Source organism: Chiloscyllium punctatum, chromosome 1 (assembly GCF_047496795.1).
Source record: "Chiloscyllium punctatum isolate Juve2018m chromosome 1, sChiPun1.3, whole genome shotgun sequence".
In the NCBI taxonomy this organism is placed as follows: domain Eukaryota; kingdom Metazoa; phylum Chordata; class Chondrichthyes; order Orectolobiformes; family Hemiscylliidae; genus Chiloscyllium; species Chiloscyllium punctatum.
This window is the reverse complement of record NC_092739.1, coordinates 108,618,866-108,638,709: the sequence shown is the minus strand read 5'-3', so window position 1 is coordinate 108,638,709 and position 19,844 is coordinate 108,618,866. Positions and strand designations below refer to the sequence as shown.

At 43.3% G+C, this 19,844-nt stretch overlaps 1 long non-coding RNA gene across 1 annotated transcript; it reads right to left on the bottom strand.

The window, feature by feature from the left end:
- Window positions 1–532: 532 nt before the first annotated feature.
- LOC140482501 (uncharacterized) lies at window positions 533–11,116 on the bottom strand. Its single transcript, XR_011961730.1, has 3 exons — window positions 10,996–11,116; window positions 9,781–9,842; window positions 533–1,494 (listed from the first exon to the last, which is right to left on the bottom strand). It is a non-coding gene; the product is annotated as an uncharacterized lncRNA (long non-coding RNA).
- Window positions 11,117–19,844: the final 8,728 nt, after the last annotated feature.

Genomic DNA, 19,844 nt, shown 5'->3' with positions numbered 1-19,844 from the left:
TGGTGCTTGTGTGGAATAGGCTGTCAGAGGATGTGGTGGAGGCTGGTAAAATTACACCATTTAAAAAGCACCTGAATGGGTATATGAATAGGAAAGGTTTGGAGGGATATGGGCCAAATGCTGGCAAATGGAACTGGATTAGGTTAGGATATCTGTCAGCCTGAATGAGTTGGACCGAAGAATTTAATTCTGTGCTGCACATCTCTATGGCTCTATGACACTCTGACTCTAAATGCACAACCATCTGTGGGAAAAAGCTGTCAATCAGGTCCCTTTTAAATATTTCCCCTCACACCTTAAAACAATGATTTGGAGATGCCGGTGTTGGACTGGGGTGTACAAAGTTAAAAATCACACAACACCAGGTTAGAGTCCAACAGATTTAATTGGAAGCACACTAGCTTTCGGAGCGTCGCTCCTTCATCAGGTGATAGTGGAGGACTCAATCCTAAAGCACAGAATTTATAGCAAAAATTTACAGTGTGATGGAACTGAAATTATACATTGAAAAATACCTTGATTGTCTGTTGAGTCTTTCATCTATTTGAATACCATGATGGTTTCACTTCTTTCATGTGTAAATCACAAAACCTTTTTTTAAAAAGTTGCATTCTCAGGTTAACTGTAACAATGGGTGATAGCTAGACAATATGTTGAAGGTATTGGCCCCCTGTGTTCTCTGTCTATGCCATGATGTTTAGATTGATTCTAATCTAAAAAGTGAGATAACAGAGTTTTACATGAATTCATGCAGTTTTTGAGCAAAGTACAATGTAACTCTGCAATTCACCCCACAAAATATATGTGTGCATGTGGGTCTTTGTCTGTGTGTGTGTGTGTCTGTCTGTCTGTCTGGGTTTGGGGGTTGTGAGTGTGAGAGAGAGTGTTTCTGTGTGTGTAGTGAGTGTAGAGTGTCTTAAGTCTGTGAGGGGGTGCATGTGGGAGTGTGGGAGTGTGTGGGTGTTTCTGGGGTGGGGGGTTGTGAGTGTCCGTGAGAGAGCGTATGTGTGTATGCATGAGTGTCGAATGGTCTAAGTCTCTGAGAGGATGCATGTGTGAGTGTGGGAGTGTGTGTCTGTAAGGGTGTGTGTGGGTGTCTGTGTGTGTGCCTGTTTATATGTGTGTCCGTGAGTATGTGTGCAGGAGTGCCTGTGTGTGTGTGTGTGTGTGTGTAGGAGTGTCTGTGTATGTGTATAGTGCAATGGTGGTCACCTGTAATGTGACATGAACCCAAGGTCCCAGTTGAGGCCCTCCCTATGGGTACCGAACTTAGCTATCAGCCTCTGCTCGGTCACTTTTCACTGCTGCCTGTCCCGAAGTCCGCGTTGGAGGATGGTCACCTGAAGGTCCGAGGTCGAATGTCCTGGACCATTGAGGTATTCCCCAACTGGGAGGGAACATTCCTGTCTATTGATTGTTGTTCAGTGCCCATTCATCCGTTGTCGTAGCTTTTGCTCGGTTTCCCCAATGTACCATGCCTCGAGGCGTCCTTGCCTGCAATGTATAAGACAGACAACGTTGGCTGAGTCACATGAGTGCCTGCCATGTACAAGATGGGAGGTGTCCCCACATGCAATGGTGGTATCTATGTCCACATTCTGACACGTCTTGTAGCGCCTACCGTAATGGGGTTGTATGGAGTTGTCCTGTGAGTTACATCACACTGTAAATTTTTGCTATAAAATTTTGTGTTTTAGGATTGAGTCCTCCACTATCACCTGATGAAGGACCGACGCTCCGAAAGCTAGTGTGCTTCCAACTAAACCTGTTGGACTATAACCTGGTGTTGTGTGATTTTTAACCTTAAAGCAATGCTGTCTAATTTTGGACTCCCTTACCCTGGGGAAATGATGTTGGTTACTAACTTTACCTATTCCCCTCATGATTTTATAAACCTCTATTATGTCACTGGGATTCTCTCTGTGAGTCCAAGCAAATTTCTTACACACTTAACCTAAACTTACCTCATTAATTGTGGTGCTGGAAAAGCACAGCTGGTAAGGCAACATCTGAGGAGCAGGAGAGTCAATGTTTCGAGCATAAACTCTTCAATGAATGTGATGAAGAGCAGATTCGTGATGAAGTGCTTAAGCTTGAAACGTCAATTCTCCTGCTCCACGGATGCCACCTGACTGGCTGTGCTTTTCCAGCACCACACTTGTCGACTCTGTTTGCCAGCATCTGTAGTCCACAATTTTCCTCATTGCCTTATTAATTGCCTGCCCATCTAATTGCTGCCCCTCTCATCTAATGCTAGCTTGTCTCCCACTTGGTGTAGCTCAAAGTATTCACCATTGCTTGGATATCTTGGAAAATACCAGGATCCTGAGTGTTTGTGCCATATTGATAAGGCCATTGCACAACGGGGCAAGTTCTGCCATTCTGGATCTGCCTTGCATGACTGCACAAAGTTTCTTTAGTAGGATGGCAGACAAGGGAGAACTGGCACCCAACTTTGCACACCACTTACTTGTTGACAGAATGCTACAGAGGAAAGCTGTCCACTTCCTTGAGGACACCAAAGGAAGCCATGTCATCAGAAACTACCAGCCTGGACTGAAATCATCTCTTAGGACAGTGCTGCCTCCATGGTCAGGAAGAAGGCCAGCAATGCCACAAGAAGGTCAAAGGCCCCCTCTGCTCAGATAGGGTAGGTGACAACACCTGTTCTCTGCTACTTCACACTCATGCTAACTGTTACAGCACCTACCTCCTACTGCGGCTCATGCCGTGCCACTCTCGCAATTGCATTGCAGTATCTTCCCGCACCAGCTCTCACCCATTCAATACAGTGCCACCTACAAAACCTACATACCCTCTCTGCCACCTACTTGCTCACTCAGGGCACATCATCACCTTCTCCTACCTCGACTACCATTACCAGCTGTGCCAATCACTTTTCTCTCACTCAACCCCTTTCTTTTGCCCATTCTGGGGGAAAGGACCAGGATAGGAGGTGTGTTGCCCAATATTCAGCTCCTTATCTCCTACAGAGAGAGGATCCTGGCCCTCGCCAACAAAGAATGCAGCCCCTCCAGTGAATTATTGCTCATTGTTGAGCTGCTTTGCCATGACCCACGCTATGAATGTACTCTTAACATGCCACAACTTGAGGTCCATTCTCTCTTTTGTATGTTGTATGACGACTGGTGCAGGGGGCTGCTCTGAAAGATAATGCCTCCTGCACCTCTGAGGGAGAGGGCACAGTGCCTCAGAGAAAGTACTGGTAAGGCTGCCCGCTGCCCCACCAGCAGCTCAGATACCTTCACCTCAGTGGGACCATTAGCACGAGAAGGTTTGGGAACACAATCTGATGAGCACCCCATTGCAAGAGCTCCGCAGCTAGCTAAGGAAGGAACACCCCAGGTCACTGGCACCCGGACAACTGCCAAGACCAGCTACCTGTTCAACACAAGGCAAGAGAAGGCAATGTACTTTTGGCAGTTACATACAAATGCACAAGCAGACATGGGAGCAGCAGGTTGGTTTGTCAGGGGCATTGGACAACTTCTTTCAAAAGCAGCTGGACCATTCACAATGCGTTTAGGACTCTGTTGATGAAAAGCAGAATAAAGAGCTATGGGGAGCAGGCAGGAAAGTGGAGATGAGATCATGATAAGACCAAGATAAGATCAACCATGATCATATTAAATGGTGGAATGGGCTGGAAGGGCTGAATTGTCCAATCCCACTCCTCATTCCTCTGTTCCTATGTTGTTCCTATGATAAGACCTGAGACAGTGTGGGATTGGAAAGGCAGACTGAAAGGGCACATATTGTGCTCAACAGGTTGTAGAAAAATAAATAACTGTACTCACTTTTGTTAGATGGTTAGATCATTAAAATGTGCCTTGGCACAATTTTGCTATGAGCTCCTCAGCCACCACAAGCAATATCTGCAGTAGATTGCTTCTTCCCATTGATGGGGAATGTTTTCTCTCTCCAAATCCTTGTTATACACTGCACTGCATCAAACAACAGCTCATGTACTCTCAATGCACCACAACTCTTCTCTTTCAATTTGTGAACTCCTCCAAATTCTATAACATTTCTATTCTATTGCATATATGTTTTGGATTTATTCTTCAAGTCCTCACATCATGAGATCATGTCATGTATATTTGCACCATGGCTGCTGTCACACACTTGATGCTAAACACTAAATTTGAAAATATAAGAGGTGTCGCGAGGGAAATTGGCCATTCCAGTGTGCCAAGACTTCCTCCCATTTTGGGACCGATATTATGCCCTTAAAACATACCTCAAATTCATTGTTGAATCCGTTATGAAAGTGTGAGCAATTGTGTTCTCTCATGACTGTATTGTGGAAGTGTCCATCTGTAGCAGTGACTATGATATAATTGAATTTTGCATGCAGTTTAAGGGAAAAAAGGTATGGGCACAAGATTTCTATTTTGAATTTAAACAAGGGCAGTTATGAAAGCAGAGCTAGTGAAAGGGAACTGGCAATTTTAGGTTAAGAGATGGGTCATAAAGATACTGTATTAAATATTTAAGAGTATATTCCAGGAAGTGCAGAAGAGATACAATCTATCAAATAGAAAAAATTCTAAGGGACAGATAGACCATTTAGGGTTAACTAAAAATAATCAAAGTTAGTATTAAAACAATTGGTTAGAATATTTTCAGTTAAGTAACTGAAGGTAAAATTAGATTATAAAAGAAAGCTATCTAAAATATAAAATCAGATAGAAAGAATTTCTGCATATATTTTAAAAAGAAAAAAGTCCACAAAATGTTGGTCCTACAGAAAATTAATCTGGGGGATAAGCAATAGAGGATGAAGATACGGCATTCCTTTCTTCAAAAGGCAGTGGATGCAGAATCTTTAAATATTTTTAAGACAGAGGTAAATATAATCTTGATGAACAAGGGATGAAACGCTATGAGGGATATATACAGGAATGTAGAGTTGAGGTTAAAATCACATCAGCCATGATCTTATTGAGTTGTGGAGCAGGCTTAAACAGCCAAATGGCCTGTCCTTGTTCCTTGTTCCTATGTTTGGGTGTATTCTATTTGGATCAATGCAAGGTAGAGAAGAATACACTAGGAACAATGCTTGACATACCTCAGTGGTATGTGAAATTTTGGCACAGGGATATCTGTATGTTAAGCATAAAACATGTTAAGCTGCAAACTGAATAATATTGTCCCAAAGTCAATGGATTAAAACAAAACTCTGAAACCTTATTGCATCCTGTCTCATCCTGGTGTTGAGCAACCTGAAAAATAGCAGGAAAGCAAGTTCAAATCATCACCCTCCTCAGCCAGCATAAGACATGAGGATGAATTGTATACAAATGTTACCCATAAAAGTACTGACTTTGAGGATGATGATACTCAGCTTCCTATCAAGCCATTCATTTCAACTTTCATACTGTGACATTAAGAAATAGTTGAATGCAAATGTACATAATTTGCTTTGCCCTAATGTTGTTTTGAAGTTCACTTTCTGTTTTGCTTCCAATTTCAAGTATTTGTATATTTTTCTTGACAGACAGTTGCATTCCAGCTTCTCTGCGAGTATAGCCTTATCAATTTTATCCGCTTCATCTTAAAATGGGAGAGTAGGCAGATAACTTGAAATGCAATCTTGATTTATAACTTCAGCACATTTCATTATTAATAGAGAGTGTGAATCATCTTCTTACACTTGCAATGGCGATAGCATGAAATGGAAGGACCAACACAAGAAAAAATATTTTCTTAAGAAATTAAACCAAACTTAAAATTCACAAAGCATAACACTTTCCAGTTCTGAAGAAGAGTCATACCAGATTCTTTTTCTCTCCCCACTGATGCTGTCAGACCTGCTGAGTTTCTCCAGCATTCTCTAGGTTTGTTTCAGGTTTCCAGCAACTACAGTATTTTGCTTTTATAACATTTTTGATTTCATTTTAACTTTGGGAATTTGATGTAATTAAATATTACAAGGAATCTTTGTTAGTTCAGTTTAAATAATCAAGACATTTGACTCTAGAAGGGCCAAAATGTAATCTTCAATTTATTGCAAATTCGGTGATGGCAGCTAGATGCTATGAGAGGCAACTCAAGTGGCTTCAATGCTGAGAACCTGGAAAGCAAATGATCAAGCAGACTTCCTTCTTGTACTTGCTCTTTGGTATTTTTAAAGCTGTTCATAAGATAAGGGCACCACTGCCTCGGACAGCATTTATTGCCCATCCCTGATTGCTCAGAAGGCAGGTAAGAGTTGTGGCTTTGGAGTCTCACAAGTAGGTCAGACCAGATGAGGATGGCACTTTCCTTCCCTAAAACGCATTCATAAACCTGTTGAGCTTTTCTCACAATCAGTAATGGCTTCATGGCCATCATTGGGTTTGTATTTCCAGAATTCTACAATGGTGGGATTTGAACCTGTGTTTCTGGGATAACAGCTCAGCAATAATATCACTAGGCCACTACCTCCCCATAATTAAGTTGGGTGTAAGCTGAGTTTAGCTGATAAAACTAACGGCTTTGTTTGGAGCCTCATCACACTCTAGTACAGTGTAAACCATTCTGATATGCCATCTTTCAGATGAGACATTGAAGAACCCTTTATAAAGATCTCTTCTAAACCACATCAGTAAAAACAGATTGATGGTATATCTTAATTGGTGTTTGTAGGATCTTATCATGCTGGTGTTGCATTTGAATGTTTTACAAACTAAACTTCCAAAATAATTCATTGGATGCCAATTGTTTTGGTTTGTCCTGCAAATCATATAAAGGCCATTTTCTTTTCTCAGTGCCTGCCTGCTCAAAGGTTTTTAAACATGAACATCCATAGAATCATAGAGTCACACAGCATGGAAACAGGCCCTTCGATCTAACTAGTTCATGCCAAACACAATCCCAAACTAAATTCGTCCCACCTGCCTAAGCTTGGCCCATATTCCTCCAAATAGTTCTTATTCATGTACTTACCCAAACATCATTTAAAAATTGTGTGTGTACTCACAACTGCCACATCCTGTAGAAAACATTCCACACACGAACTACATTTGCATAAAAAAGTTGCTCTTCATGACTTCTGAAAATCTTTCTCCTCTCAGCGTAAAAATATGCCTCATCCTGAAATACCCCACCCTAGGGAAGAGATACCTGTCATTCACCTTATCTATATCCCTCAAGATTTTATAAACCTCTATAAACCTCAACTTCCTATGCTCCAGTTAAATTAAGTCCCAAACTATCTGGCCTCTCATTATAACTCAAACCTTCCAGTTTTGATAACAGCCTGGTAAATCTTTTCTGAACCCACTCAAGCTTAATAATATCCTTCCTATAACAAGGTGACCAGACCTTGTACACACTACTCCAAATATCGCCCCACTAACGTCATGTACAACCTCAACATAATGTCCCAGCTCCTATACTCAAAGGTCTGAGCAATGAAGGCAAGAGTGCCAACTGTCTTCTTAACCACCCTGTCTACATGTGATGCAAACTTCAAAGAATTATGTACATGATCCCTTAGGTCTCTCCATTCTACAAGCTACCCAAGGCCCTACTTTTAATTGTCTAAATCCATGAGATTATGACTCCTGCAGCAGTTTATGCTCCACTGATATCCCTATGAATAGCTTCATTATATTAAATGCGTATCTCAATGGATGGAAATATCTAACATATGCAATTGGATTCAACCCAAATCACTCGGTAAACTACATGTATATACAGTCCTTTAATTTCATTGGATGTGTTCTCATTCTGCAGGCCTTTACAGCATTTCTCCAAGATATCCTGTTTGTCTCCTACAATTGTCATGATGAATGTTAGAATAACCTCCTTCTCCCATCCACACTTCTCACCCCAACAGAAACTTCGCTCATTGTACCCAAGGTGTATTTTTGAGATTTCCTTATATGCTACTTTATAATTTTCATACGCCAAGTTTTGGTTTTCATGGGTTCCTTTGTCATTATCCCTAATTCACTTACTCTGTGATGTAGTCACACATTAACAATACCTTCTACATTGGAATTGACAAGTGGGGTATTTGGACTCGCACAGAAACACTTAGAAGATTCCATCAATTGCTTCAGTTATCAACCCTTCATTAAATTTAAAGCCACAACATACAATTCACTAAACACCACAATATTAAATTAGTACAAGGCAATGCGTATAGTTAACAACAAATTTTCTTTACAAAATAACTGAGAGATACTTCGACAACATTTTCCCCAAATTTTAGCTCTCAACCCTATGCAGCCTTAGGCTAGTAATTCCACATTCATTTTCCAGGAATTCGATTCAAATTTTCCTAGTTTCCAGGTAGTTGAGTATTCTGTTGTTGACAAATTTAAAACTGCTCTCACCTTTGCAACGTCCTTCACTACTCACCATTTTCCAGCCTCCTTCTTCCCTCTCCACTTTCCAGCCTCATTTTTCTGCCTGTTTACAGGTCCAGCCTCCTTCTTGTCCCTGCCTTCCAGTTTCATTCTTTACCACCTGCCCATTCAGCTTTCCCCTTGCACCCTCATCTTCCCATTACAACATGCAGTCTCCTTCTTTTATACTGCTACTCCTTGTAGTCTGAGCCTCCCCTTTTCCCTCCCCCCAACATCTTGCAGCTTTCTCTTTTACCATCTTCACCCCAAGTAACACTATCTTGTTGACCTTATCCTTTGCACCTTCCTCTTTTCCTCCCCCTTCATCATCCCCTGCCCAACCACTGCAGAATACTCCATTCATGCCTCTCACTCTTGACTGCTTCCTCTTTCCCCTCCTACAACAACCCCTTGCAACCTCATCCTTCCTCACCACCACCACGTCCCAGCTCCTTCCAAATGTAATGACCAAGGCCAAGAGCCATGCCTGGCGATGCTAAAGAGAACATGGCGGCCATCGTGTTGCTATGGTCTGGCGATGGAGGAGTCCAAGGACCTGCATGTCCTGGGTGGAGTGGGAGGGGGAGTTGAAGTGTTGAGCCACGGGGTGGTTGGGTTGGTTGGTCCGGGTGTCCCAGAGGTGTTCTTTGAAACGTTCCACAAGTAGGCGGCCTGTCTCCCCAATATAGAGGAGGCCACATCAGGTGCAGCGGATGCAGTAAATGATGTGTGTGGAGGTGCAGGTGAATTTGTGGTGGATGTGGAAGGATCCCTTGGGGCCTTGGAGGGAAGTAAGGGGGGAGGTGTGGGCGCAAGTTTTGCATTTCTTGCGGTTTCAGGGGAAGGTGCCGGGAGTGGAGGTTGTGTTGGTGGGGGGTGTGGACCTGATGAGGGAGTCACAGAGGGAGTGGCCTTTTCAGAACGCTGATAGGGGAGGGGAGGGAAATATATCCCTGGTGGTGGGGTCCGTTTGGAGGTGACGGAAATGACGATGGATGATACGAAGTATATGGAGGTTGGTGGGGTGGTAGGTGAGGACAAGTGGGATTCTGTCCTGGTGGCAATTGGAGGGACGGGGGTCAAGGGCGGAGGAGCGGGAAGTGGAGGAGATGTGGTGGAGGCCGTCGTGTTGCTATGGTCTGGTGATGGAGGAGTCCAAGGACCTGCATGTCCTTGGTGGAGTGGGAGGGGGAGTTGAAGTGTTGAGCCACGGGGTGGTTGGGTTGGTTGGTCCGGGTATCCCAGAGGTGTTCTCTGAAAAGCTGAAGACGGGCTCATGCCCGAAACGTCAATTCACCTGCTCCTTGGATGCTGCCTGACCTGCTGCGCTTTTCCAGCAACACATTTTCAGCTGGCAATGCTCAAAGCTAGCATCAGTGTTGATGGCACTCGCAAGAACTCACACACCAAAGCCACCTACCTTCCAAGCTGCTCCTCCAATAACAAAGGCTGGTTTTCTGCCACACGTGATTCTTAGTCTAGCTGCAGCAAATGCAGGAGAAAGAGAAAGAGAAAGAGAGAGTAAGAAAGAGAAAAAGAAAGCTTATGATTGGAGAACCAGCTGCTCTCACATTGTGAATAACTTTGCACTGGTGGGTGTCTGAGTGTGCTGGTGCTGGCATGACCTCAATGACTAAAATCATCCTCCTCACCCTATTGTAAACCCTGTAGTGGGTGACAGCACTTTGTGCCAGTTAAAGTGAAGGCAGCAAAATCTTGGAGGAGTTCAAGTTTATGGAGGCTGGGCTGGGCAAATTCAGTAAGCAAGTCTGGAAGTAACAAAAGTGTTGCAGAAGTCTGTCAGCTCCTTGCAATTGGTATGTTCTAGACAATATTGACATGCGCTGGCAAGCAGCTCTGGAAGAAAAATAAATTGTGCATGTTAGGTGAAGACACAGATGAGTTCTTCCAAATCATTGCTATAGTAAATGACCTGCATGCACTCACTACCTCACCTCACACTTGAAGAATAGCCATTTGAGAGCAGTATCAACTACAGATTATATCCCTGGATAAATTAACATCTTCAAACATGATGAGAGACTAAAAGTAAGTGCTTGTGGTTGTCCCAGTTACCATTACAAATTACACTCCAGTGGTAGTTAGTTCATGTTTAGGGTTGCAATACAGACCTAAATACATTCCTTGATTAGGTTCAAGGGCTTGGGTATATCTCACTGACCACATGCCCAACTGAACCCCACCCCCTCCAATCGCAACAAAGACAGAACCCCCACCACCACCCTGCCACCCGCTCCGGTTCTTACCTTCCATCTCACCAACCTTCGGATGCAATACATCATTCTCTGCCACTTCCACCACCTACAAACACACCCTGCCACCAGAGATGTATCGCTTACCCCACCCTTCTCTGCATTCCACAGAGACCATTACCTCTGTGACTCATTTATTAGGTCCACGCCTACCCAACCCGCCTCCCCCCATCCAACTCTCAACTCTCCTGCTGTTCGGATGCTGCCTGACCGGCTGTGCTTTTCCAGTGCCACTCTTTCTGACTTTGATCTCCAGCATCTGCAGTCCTCACTTTCTCCCCCATAACCAACTGAAACCAGCAGAAATAAGCAGCTGGCTGACTATCAGAATGCAAAGATCAAGCAACCCACAAGTCACTTACACAAGCTCACTTTCGATATTAGATGGAAAATGGACATGGTGAATTTTGTTTTCAAGCAGTGGAAGATCAAAGTATGCTGAGCCTTCAAGAGCAGGAGCTTTCATTTTTGTGAGGCCTGGAAGAACACTTCTACTTTTCTAGATTTAGAAAGAAGGTTTAGCACTTGCTTTAGTTCAGTCATCTGCTCAGTCATTGGTTAAAATGCCACTGTTGTCTGGATATCATTCTCGGCTACTTATTTCAGTATCAGGCATGCATCTCAGTCACTTAAGTAAATTACACACTTGAGATGACAGCAGATGAGAGTCAAGTTTATTACAGGACAATATGTTCTTTGTGGTGATCTTAAATATGACACCCAGTTCACCAGAGGCTGTGCAAATTAAAATATGTCTAAACTTTAGCATCATGCAAACAGACATTTTAAAATATTTCTTATCATTATACTTCACCCTAGTTCAGTTATCAAATCTCAGATTTTACAACCAGGATCTTAAGTCATGTGGCTAATTAATACTAAAGTGGAAATGTTTATTTAATTCTAAATATATCTTCATACTGGAAAAATGTTTTTTCCATGACCGGGTCAGATTTCAGATGAATTTTGTGATAACACATTTGCTGTGTTCTTTTGTTTTGCCTACACTGGAATGTGCTTCATGGTCAGTACTAGTTGTTAGATAAGGCGCTGCAGCATAGGATGGGTTGGAAAGGAAAATCTATTATTGAACCTGTTCTTGTCACTCACAGTGACACAGGAATATGTAGCTATCCCTGCCAGTTCTATCAGGACGTTTGCTACTTAGACTGGCCTTAGCCTGCTGTGATAATCTGCTCTCACTACAGGCAATCCTGAGACAGCCCTAGGGGCCTAAGCAATCCAGGAATGCAATCTTCTATTAATAAATCCTTTGAGTCATTTTGCAGCTTAAAGAATTTATTTCTGAGGGTGGTGAAGTGACTGTCCAATATTCAGCCTTGTTATGCCTTTCTGCAGAGTTTAACAATGAAGAATGATTGAAGATTAAGGCTTAAGTCTCTGCAGTTCTTCAATTTGCTTTAATTTTATGAACAGGAATGTTACATTTGCTAAATTATATTGTGATAAAGTGCTCCTGGTGTTCTCACAGCTTGATTATAAGATGAAATTCTGCCAGGGATATAAAGAAGATTTATTTAACAGGAAAAATAACTTCATCTTTTTATTTGGGTACTGATTATACATGTTATAAATGTGTTAGCCTACAAAACTATGCATATGATTTAATTCATCATTTGTGCATGACTAAGAAGGTTTGCACTGGTTTAAATGGATTTTATGTTCTTTGTGCCATTTATATTGAGTATTTTGTAAGCATGCTTTTGTTTTTTGCCAAAATCCTCCTATGTGCTGATTCACTTTTGCGGTACTGTTCCATGAATACTAAAATAAAATGTGGTGCAACAAGAAAAAGCATCAGTAGTAGTGTTCATAAAGTCTCATTCTCAAAAATAGCTTGGCAGAGTTTGGTCTAAATCTCACTTTAAAGTTAGATTATGGAGAGCCATATGCATGATGGCGAATCCAAAGTAAATCTGATTAAGTGGAAGGAGGAGAAGAAAGATGTAGCCAAATTTCAGTCATCACAATACTTTCGTTTATTCTGTTCAATAAAATAAATTAGTGGAAAAAAAAAGAAGTGATTTGATGAATCATATACATTTAAACAATGGTGATGTTTGTTCAGAACTTGGGATCAATTAGAAGATTTAATGAAATACTTTTCGATCATTTGTAAGTATAGAATGTGAGCTGAAAAAATGCATTGTCAAAGCTTTCCATCCTGTATTCGTCAGGACAATTTGCAAGAAATACTGAAGTAAGAGAAAAATAGTATTTATCAATTTGAAAGAAAGGCAATTCTGATTGGTTGGCAAGTAGGCTCTGATTGGTGGAGGTATTGTCATGGAGAACACACCAATTAAATTTTCTTCTGTTCATTCACAGAATGTGGGCATCACTGGCTGGGCCTGCATTTTGTGTCCATATATAGTTGCTCTTGAGAAGGTAGAGGTAAGTTATCTTTTTGAACTGCTGCATCTATTTGGTGTAGATAGATCCACAATGCTGTAAGGGAAGGAGGACCACATTTTGACTCAGCACCACCAAAGGAACACTGATGTATTTCCAAGTCAGGATGGTGAGTGGCTTGGAGGGAAACTTGCAGGTGGTGGTGATCCTATGCACCTGCTGTGCTTCTATATGGAAGTGGTCCATACCAACAAAAAGATCTACTTGCCATAGAGGGTGTGCAGTGGATTTTCGTGAGGCTGATAGCAGGGATAGTAGGACTGTTCTATGTAGGGAGATTCATTTGACTGGATCTATATTCACCAATGTTTAGAAGGATGAGAGGGGATCTGACTCAAACAGAAAAAAAATCAAAAAGGCTGGGACAGAGATTCAGGAACACAGTCTCAGAGTATGAGACAGACTATTTAGGATTGAGATGAGAACAAATGTCTTCACTCAAAGGGTAATGATCCTACGGAATTGTCTACCACAGAAGGCTGTGGAAGCCAAGTTAATGAATATATTCAAGAAGAGATAGATATGTTTCTAGCACAAAAAAAACAGAAATTGCTGGAAAAGCTCAGCAGGTCTGGATGCATCTGTGCAGAGAAATCAGAGTTAACATTTCAGGTCCAGTGACCCTTCTGCAGAACTGAACCCCAGACCTGAAACATTAACTCTCTGCTTTCTCTTTACCGATGCTGCCAGACCTTCTGAGCTTCTATAGCAATTTCTGTTTTTGTTTCTGATTTACAGCATCCACAGTTCTTTCAGTTTTTATTTTGATAAATTTCTAGACTGGAGAAATGTCAAGGGGTATGGGGAGAAAGCAGGAATATGGCAAGAAGATACAGCATCACCCATGATCCCATTATATGATGGAGCAGCCATAAGGCCTATTCATACTCAGAGTTTCTATGTTCTCTGTTTGGAAGGTGCTGTCTGAGGAGCTGTTGTGAATTCCAGCAGTGCATTTTGTAAATGGTGTACATTGCTGCTAATAGGCAGGAGTGTATGTTTTTGGATGTCGTGCCAAAGAAGCAGATAGCTCTGCCTGGATGGTGTCAGTCTTCCTCAATGTTGTTGGAGCGCCCACCCAGGCAAGTGAGGAGTATCTCATCACCCTTCTGACCTGTGCCTTGTAGATGGTGGACAGGCTTTGGGGTTTCAGGGGGTAAGTTACTATCTGCAGAATTCTTAGCCTTTGACCTACTGTTGTAGGAACCATCTTTATTTGGCAAGTCCAGTTTTTGATCATTGTTACCATAGAATCATACCATTAAGAAGTACAGAATCATATGGGTAAGTCCCTAGAATGTTGATAATGGTTGATTCAGTGATGGTAATACCATTGCATATTCAAGGGGGGATGGTTAGGTTCTTTGTTGTATATGGTCATTGCCCTGCACATTTGTTAAGTAAATGTCACTTGTCAGCCCAAACTCAGATGTTTTCCAGGTCCAGCTGCATTTGGACATCAAATGGTTCAGTATCTGGGGGAATCACAAATCTTGCTGAACTTTGTGCAATAATCAGCGAACACTCTGTCTTCTGACTTTAAGATGGAGGCAAGGTCATTGATGATGGTTGGTTGGGTCGAGCATGCTACCCTGAGGAGTTTCAGCAGAGATATTCTGAAGCTGAGTTGATTGAAGTCCAAAATCCACAATTATCTTCCTTTGGGCCATTTATAATTCCAACTGGTAAAGAATTTCCCCTGATTCTCACTGATTCCAGATTTGTTAGAGCTCCTTGAAGTCATAGTTGATGAAAAGAAACAGCCAGTAATGTAGTGAAGATTAGTGAGAAGCCAGAGGATTGGGAACATAGAACATAGAACAATACAGCACAGAACAGGCCCTTCGGCCCACGATGTTGTGCCGAACATTTGTCCTAGCTTAAGCACCTATCCATGTACCTATCCAATTGCCGCTTAAAGGTCACCATTGATTCTGACTCTGCCACTCCCACAGGCAGCACATTCCATGCCCCCACCACTCTCCGGGTAAAGAACCTACCCCTGACATCTCCCTTTACCTTCCACCCTTCGCCTTAAAATTATGTTCCCTTGTAACACTCTGTTGTACCCGGGGAAAAAGTCTCTCACTGTCTGCTCTATCTATTCCCCTGATCATCTTATAAACCTCTATCAAGTCACCCCTCATCCTTCGCTGTTCCAACGAGAAAAGGCCGAGAACTCTCAACCTATCCTCGTAAGACCTATTCTCCATTCCAGGCAACATCCTGGTAAATTTCCTCTGCACCCTCTCCAAAGCTTCCACATCTTTCCTAAAATGAGGCGACCAGAACTGCACACAGTACTCCAAATGTGGCCTTACCAAGGTCCTGTACAGCTGCAACATCACCTCACGACTCTTGAATTCAATCCCTCTGCTAATGAATGCTAATTAGGGCGGCACGGTGGCACAGTGGTTAGCACTGCTGCCTCACAGCGCCAGAGACCCGGGTTCAATTCCCGCCTCATGCAACTGACTGTGTGGAGTTTGCACATTCTCCCCGTGTCTGCGTGGGTTTCCTCCGGGTGCTCCGGTTTCCTCCCACAGTCCAAAGATGTGCAGGTCAGGTGAATTGGCTATGCTAACTTGCCCGTAGTGTTAGGTAAGGGGTAGATGTAGGGGTATGGTTGGGTTGCGCTTCGGCGGGGCGGTGTGGACTTGTTGGGCCGAAGGGCCTGTTTCCACACTGTAAGTAATCTAATCTAATCTAATACACCATAGGCCTTTTTACAAGCTCTATCCACCTGAGTGGCAACTTTCAAAGATCTATGAACATAGACCCCAAGATCCCTCTGCTCCTCCACCTTACTAAGAACCCTACTGTTAACCCTGTATTCCGCATTCTAATTTGTCCTTCCAAAATAGACAACCTCACACTTGACAGGGTTGAACTCCATCTGCCACTCCTCAGCCCAGCTCTGCACCACATCTAAGTCCCTTTGCAGCCGACAACAGCTCTCCTTACTATCCACAAGTCCACCAATCTTTGTATCATCTGCAAATTTACTGACCCACCCTTCGATTCCCTCTTCCAAGTCATTAATAAAAATTACAAACAGCAGAGGATCCAGAACTGATCCCTGCAGAACTCCACTTGTAACTGGGCTCCAGGCTGAATATTTACCATCTACCACCACTCTCTGACTTCGACCGGTTAGCCAGTTCTCTATCCAACTGGCCAAATTTCCCACTATCCCATGCCTCCTGACTTTCCGCATAAGCCTACAATGGGGAACCTTATCAAATGCCTTACTAAAATCCATGTACACTACATCCATGTGCTCTACCCTCATCCACATGCTTGGTGACCTCCTCAAAGAATTCAATAAGACTTGTAAGGCAAGATCTACCCCTCACAAATCCGTGCTGACTGTCCCTAATCAAGCAGTGTCTTTCCAGATACTCATAAATCCTATCCCTCAGTACCCTTTCCATTACTTTGCCTACCACCGAAGTAAGACTAACTGGCCTGTAATTCCTGGGGTTATCCCTATTCCCTTTTTTGAACAGGTGCACAACATTCGCCACTCTCCAGTCCCCTGGCACCACCCCCATTGACAGTGAAGATGAAAAGATCCTTTAAGAAACCAGCAGAGGATAGCTAAAAATAACAAGAAACAGGGAGAAGATAAAATATGAGAGTAAGCAAGCTAATAATGTAAAAGCAGATTGCAAGATTGATTTTGGATATCTAAAAAAAAGCGAGAGGCAAAAAATTACATTGGATCACAGGAAAATGAGGATGGAGAAGTCGTAATGGGGAACAAAGAAATGGTGAAGGAACTGAAGAGGTAGTTCACATCAATTTTCACAATGAAAGACTCCAGTAGCACAAGAGAACTTCAGGAGAATCAGGGAGTAGAGATGAGTGCATTGGCTCTATATCTATTCAGTGGAAGTGATGGCTTAGCGATATTATCAGTAGATTTTAAATCCAGAGTCCCAGGTGATGTTCTGCAGACTTGGATTTGATTGCCACCATTGCAAGTGGTGGAACATCAGTTTAAATCTGGAATGAAGTGTCTCACACTGACCATGAAACCATTGCTGATCATAGAAAAAATCCATCTGGTTCACTGATATGCTTTAGGAAACTACTGCCCTTTCCTGGTCTTTCCTACATGTGACTCCAGATCCACAGCAATGTGGGTGACCCTTAACAATCATCTGGGCAATTAGGAATGGACAATAAATTCTGATCCAATGAACAATGCCATGTACCATGAATGAATAAAAACCAATCTAGTCTGGCTCTATTAATGAGTGACAATCTCTTGCCTTTTTCCTGCATCTCCACACACCAGCATTATCCAAATCTTCATCCACAGCTCTCTTGAATGCTTCGATTGAACCTGCCTCAGCCACATTTCCAGACAGTGCATTCCATATCCTAACTGGCCCTGGCAACATTCTGGTAGCATTCCAGAACTATTCAAGGTCCTAATCCAGTTGTTCCAGTACAGCGACTACACTGTCATCGGTAAAATTGTGGAAGATTAGATGGGTGTGAAAGCAGGACTCACCCAATCTTATTAATTAGTGTACCATCGGTCTGGAGTAAGTCATCAATAAAATGATGGAAGATGTCATCAATACTGTTATCAAGTAGCACTTCTTCAATAATGACCTGCTCACTGACGTGAAGTTTGAATTCCACAAGGCCAGTCAACTCCTTTACAGTCTCACTCCAAATATAGAACAAAGCGACTGAATTTCAGAGTTGAGATTAGGGGTTTCCCTTGACGTAAGGCAGAATTTGATCAAGTATGCCATCAAGGAGGCCTAGAAAAAGTGAAGTAAATGAAAGAAAAAAGCAATCATTGGAGTCATATCTAGCATAAAGAATATAGTTCAAAAACAGAAATTGTTGGAAAAACTCAGCAGATCTGGCAGCATCTGTGGAGAGAAAACAGAATTAATGTTATGGGTCCAGTGACCCCCCATCAGATGCTGCCTAAACTGCTGAGCTTTGCCATCAATTTTTGGTTTTGTTTCTCATTTCAAACATCTGTAGTTCTTTCATTTTTTTTGTTAAAGAGTATAGTTGTCTTTCATCAAAGTCAATGAGGTAAAAACAATGACTGCAGATGCTGGAAACCAGATTCTGGATTAGTGGTGCTGGAAGAGCACAGCAGGTCAGGCAGCATCCAAGTAGCTTCGAAATCGCCGTTTCGGGCAAAGGTCCTTCATCAGGAATAAAGGCAGTGAGCCTGAAGCGTGGAGAGATAAACTAGAGGAGGGTGGGGGTGGGGAGAAAGTAGCATAGTGTACAATGGGTGAGTGGGGGAGGGGATGAAGGTGATAGGTCAAGGAAGAGAGGGTGGAGTGGATAGGTGGAAAAGAAGATAGGCAGGTAGGACAAGTCCGGGCAAGTCATGGGGACAGTTATTGAGCTGGAAGTTTAGAACTAGGGTGAGGTGGGGGAAGGGGAAATGAGGAAACTGTTGAAGTCCACATTGATGCCCTGGGGTTGAAATGTTCTGAGGCGGAAGATGAGGCGTTCTTCCTCCAGGCGTCTGGTGGTGAGGGAGCGGCAGTGAAGGAGGCCCAGGACCTCCATGTCCTCAGCAGAGTGGGAGGGGGAGTTGAAATGTTGGGCCACGGGGCGGTGTGGTTGGTCGGTGCGGGTGTCCCGGAGATGTTCCCTAAAGCGCTCTGCTAGGAGGCGCACAGTCTCCCCAATGTAGAGGAGACCTCATCGGGAGCAACGGATACAATAAATGATATTAGTGGATGTGCAAGTAAAACTTTGATGGATGTGGAAGGCTCCTTTAGGGCCTTGGATAGAGGTGAGGGAGGAGGTGTGGGTGCAGGTTTTACAGTTCCTGCGGTGGCAGGGGAAAGTGCCAGGATTGGAGGGTGAGTTGTTTGGGGGCGTGGACCTAACCAGGTAGTCACGGAGAGAACGGTCTTTGTGGAAGGCGGAAAGGGGTGGGGAGGGAAATATATCCCTGGTAGTGGGGTCTGTTTGGAGGTGGCAGAAATGTCGGCGGATGATTTGGTTTATGCGAAGGTTGGTAGGGTGGAATGTGAGCACCAGGGGCGTTCTGTCCTTGTTACGGTTGGATGGGTGGGGTCTGAGAGCGGAAGTGCGGGATGTAGATGAGATGCATTGGAGGGCATCTTTAACCACGTGGGAAGGGAAATTGCAGTCTCTAAAGAAGGAGGCCATCTGGTGTGTTCTGTGGTGGAACTGGTCCTCCTGGGAATAGATCCGGCCGAGGCAGAGGAATTGGGAATACGGGATGGCATTTTTGCAAGAGGTAGGGTGGGAAGAGGTGTAATCCAGGTAGCTGTGGGAGTCGGTGGGTTTGTAAAAAATGTCAGTGTCAAGTCGGTCGTCATTAATAGAGATGAAGAGGTCCAGGAAGGGGAGGGAGGTGTCAGAGATTGTCCAGGTAAATTTAAGGTCAGGGTGGAATGTGTTGGTGAAGTTGATGAATTGCTCAACCTCCTCATGGGAGCACAAGGTGGCGCCAATGCAGTCATCAATGTAGCAGAGGAAGAGATGGGAGTGGTGCTGGTGTAATTACGGAAGATCAACTGCTCTATGTAACCAACAAAAAGACAGGCATAGTTGGGGCCCATACTTGTGCCCATGGTTACCCCTTTAATTGAGAGGAAGTGGGAGGATTCACAGGAGAATTTGTAAAGGGTGAGGACCAGTTCGGCCAAACGAATGAGAGTGTCGGTGGAAAGGTACTGTTGGGAACGTCTGGAGATGAAAAATCGGAGGGCTTGGAGGCCCTGGTCATGGCGGATGGAGGTGTAGAGGGATT